A 4,197-nucleotide genomic window follows, 5' to 3' on the forward strand; every position below is an offset into this window, starting at 1 on the left:
TCATGGCACGAACCGGTACTAAAGGTTAGACCTTTAGTACCGATTGGCACGAACCGGTACTAAAGGTGATCATGGGGCCCCGGCCTGACGCCAGCCTGCCACCACCCCTTTAGTACCGGTTCCTGCCACGAACCGGTACTAAAGGTTCAACACGAACCGGCATTAATGCAAATCCGTTCGAACCGGCACTAATGGTACCATTAGTACCGGCTCAAATACAAACCGGCATTAATGTGCTTCACGTTTGACCCTTTTTCTACTAGTGCCTATTGTTGTATGGAATATCAATGTAGGTGGTCATCCGGTCGAAAATTTTGCATCCTACCCGAAATATCACCCGTCCCGCTGAAATATTCGACGCCGTATGATTCGGGCGGACAGCCGAGATTGACACAAAAGTGAGATCAATCCGTGCGAATCAAAATGGACCAATCGACATTCAGCATGTGGCATGTTTCAATTTTTGCTTTCGCCCGCGTGCTTTCTCAAATTTTCAGGCATCCGCGCGCTCAGCCAATCCAAATCCATTCGAAGAGAATAAAAAAAAGAAAAAAAAGAGAATAAAATAAACGAACAAAAGAGAGCCAGAGAGGAACCCACCGAACCAGACTCGTCTCTCTCTCCCCCACGACTCCGCGCCGCCGCCGCCACGAACGCCGGCCATTTCCGGCGAGACCCGGCGGCTCCCCTGCCCCCGCGCCTTCCACCCATCCGGCGCTCGCGGCCTCCAGTCTCACCCGCGGCTAGGGTTTCGCCCCCTGTCCGTTTTTCTGGAGGTCGGGCATGGCGCGGGCGGGCCAAGCGCCCGCGACGAGGGCGCCGTATCCGGGGGCAGGGCTCCCTTCTCCTCACGCTGCAGCCGCTGGCCTCCTCCTAATCGAGGAGGAGGAGCAGGAGCAGGTGGGGCGCACCTAGCCCCCAAGGTCGCCGCCGTCGAGGGCTTCTACGACCTGGATCCCGACCTCCACGGCGCCGTCGCTCCAGCAACTCGAGGTCAAGGTGCTCCCCCTTCTCTGTTTGATTCGATCCGGCAGCCGCGGATGTGGATGTGGGTTCCTCACGCCTCTCTGTCTGCCCTGTTCGTGATGTGCTGCAGGAGAAGTCCACTCACGCGATGTGCCCGTCCATGGAGAGGAGCAGCAGCAGCTCAAGGTCGATTTTCTCCTCCACTCCTCTCTCGTTTTGAAATCCTAGGCTGGCTTGGGTTACCTCATGTGCTTACTTGCTTCCCTATTTGCTTGCTTGCTGCTGCTCTTACTCATGGCCGTCCAGATTAGCTAGCATGCTTAGGCAGCCTATGGTGGTCACTATTTTTCTCATGTGATTCAACTCTACAAATACTCTGCCTGTTTAAAATCTGAAACAAAGTGCTTGGTTTGCTGCTGGTCTGAATCCACTCACATGCTTGACAGAATTCAACTTGCTGCTATTGCTGTCACACCCTAGTGCTTATAATGAGATAAACATCGCTGCATTATTTGCCAATTCATCCATTTGCTTGCTTGCTGCCTCAAGAATAAATTCACTAAAGTTCAATTTAGTTGCATGCCTCTTGGAATCTTGTTGAGACTGCTGCCATAAAGCATACGTGCTCTACTTCTGAGATAAGCTTTATAATTTATTTATGATTGCACATCCTAGCTAGTATGCCATCATTAGCATGAACCCCTGTCATAAGTTACATGCCTATTAATTAATTATCCTTGTTTTCTTGCTGGTGCTTCTCTATTGAACCATTGTTTCATCAAGAAATCTGGGAGTACCCTTTTCTTTCACAAAAAATTAACTTTTGTACCAAGATTGTTTCAAGTTACTTGGGTGAAGAAGGACGTGAAGAAGTTACCCATCCTGGATTATTTATTCTCCTTCATTGTTGCTGCTTATCTCATCAACACATGATGATTTTTTGTTTACTTGCTGACCGCACAGATATGCACGGAGAAGAAGACCATCCTCTCCGCTGACGACACCTGTGGTGGTAAAAATTCAGAGACCAACACCTGTAGCAGCAGGTCTCAAGGTGCAGACCATGTCTTTGCTGAATTTTTTGTCAAGTGTGTGATATGTTATATTAGTGGATGGAGTTAAAGCATCATTGCAGAGCATTGTTTTCTTGCTGGTGCTTCTGTATTGAACCATTGGTTTCATGAATAGATCTGGGAGTACCCTTTTATCTCAGTATCTTTTATTACTTGTGTAGATTTGTTAAGTTTGTGCTCTCTGCCATTTAGTTGTGCTCTATAGTTCCTTTGCGTAGGATGGTTGGGTGATATCTCTGTAATTCCTGTGCTCTATAGTTCTTTTGCGTAGGATACTTGGGTGTGGTTGATGGTCACGTCCCTCCATGATTAGGCCCTGTAGGGCCTACAGGTCTCCGTATGATGTGAGTGTGTAGTTGATGGTCACATAATAGCTAAGGTTTTTATTTTGCTACTGACTGGTATCTCAGTTTGCACCGATCTAGCTAACTGTTAATATCACTTAAACATGCTACTGGCTGGACACTATTTGTTAGCGCTCCTGTCCTTGGTGGATCAACTTTGATGCAGAAAATGTGTCAATTTTCTATGGCAAAAGCTTGATCTGAAACTGATGAAAATTGTAGTTTTTGATTTTCCATATTAAACCTGGATCATAAGCAGTACTGTATGCGCAAGCAAACATTTGAAGTGAAATTCTTCCATGTATCCTCTGTACTGTACTGTAGATTTAATTAATGTAGATGAATACATGCATATAGCCTTGCAGTTTTATCATGTGCATGCCATTCAAACAACTTGCTCTTATCCTTGCAGATGGAGTAGGAGGACGAGCAGCAGCAGCAACAGCAGCACATGAGCCTGATGATGGAGCATGATAACCGTAGATTTAATTTCGGTTATCGTGCTGGATATGACTGAACTCGTTGTGCTCATGTTGGATATGACTGTGAACTTGTCACGCTCGTGTTGGATATGACTGATCTTGTTGTGCTTGTGTTGGATGTGACTATGAACTTCGTTTGGACTATGCAATGGATTTGATGTTATATATGTGGATTCTCATTCAAGTTCATCTAGTAACCTAAAGCTGATGGTTCAACTAGCTCATATGAACCTCCCATGGTCTTTTATTTCCTTGCAAGATCCTCTAGATTGGTGTCAGCAGCCTTACTCTCTGTAGCTGGGCCATCCAGAGGGGTGCCCCTTGGGTTCAGGCCTGCTAGCAAACTACACGGGAGGAGTACAAATAGAAGAGGAAGCCAACTGAAGACGGGGACGTACGGAGGGGATTCGGCCTCGGCTTCCTGGCTCGGCTGGGTGTTCCTCACTACTGTTCATCCTCCTGTGTTTCCTCGATGAACTCCATTAGATAGCTTCTAGCTCCTTCACAAATGGCCTATAATCTGCGAATCGTTGCTAGTTGAGTCCAGATAGTGTTGTGTTGTCAACAACTTCATCTTTTATTTCCTTGAAAACAATCATCATCTTGGTGGCTCACATGAACCTCCCATGCATGTTGATTTGTTGACTGAAGCTAGTTTTTTTTCTCAAAAGAAATCATCATTATTAGTTTTTGGGCACATTTCTCCTCTTCCACCTGTAGTTCGTAGTTAGGATAAGCTGGTAACACCCAACCTTGAGAACACTGAGTTTGTGTGCATTTTATGATTTAAGAAGTCTCTCCTTTTACAGTAATTACGTTGAGTCTCTTCTTGTGTATGTCCTACAGCTAGATTCATGTGTACTTATTTCCAAGTTAATTAAATGCCTGTTGCTTTGTTTGATTACATACACTAGTTTGCTTGTTGAGTATCATCATCATATATATGGCAGTTTGCTTAAAACCTGTATTGCCCAAGTTTGCCAATCATGTAAATTATGATCATGCAGGCATGAATGCTCTAGCTTGTAAGGAAATCACCACTACTGTATACAATACTACTCCCTCTGTCCCATAATATAAGAACGTTTTTGGCACTACACTAGTATAAAAAATGTTGTTATATTATGGGACGGAGGGAGTAGCAGTTAATTGCAACTCCTTCAACATTGTTGCAAAACAGTAATAATACATAAGCAGTGGCACGTACATAATGATCCGAGTCGGTCAGGTCTAAAGCTAGGGTAGTATGCGATCTGGCCGCATGCCGATCCGCAGGTGACGCCGGTCAAGTGGCTCCACCCGGATGTAAACAAACTTGTCAACGGCCCCTCC

At 45.6% G+C, this 4,197-nt stretch overlaps 1 long non-coding RNA gene across 1 annotated transcript; it reads left to right on the top strand.

Moving 5' to 3' along the window:
• The first annotated feature begins 591 nt into the window (after positions 1 to 591).
• On the top strand, positions 592 to 3,054 carry LOC119352482. Its single transcript, XR_005170175.1, has 4 exons — positions 592 to 999; positions 1,097 to 1,152; positions 1,930 to 2,020; positions 2,796 to 3,054. It is a non-coding gene; the product is annotated as an uncharacterized LOC119352482 (long non-coding RNA).
• The last annotated feature ends 1,143 nt before the right edge of the window (positions 3,055 to 4,197 follow it).

The sequence above is a fragment of the Triticum dicoccoides genome, chromosome 2A (assembly GCF_002162155.2).
Source record: "Triticum dicoccoides isolate Atlit2015 ecotype Zavitan chromosome 2A, WEW_v2.0, whole genome shotgun sequence".
Lineage (NCBI taxonomy): Eukaryota > Viridiplantae > Streptophyta > Magnoliopsida > Poales > Poaceae > Triticum > Triticum dicoccoides.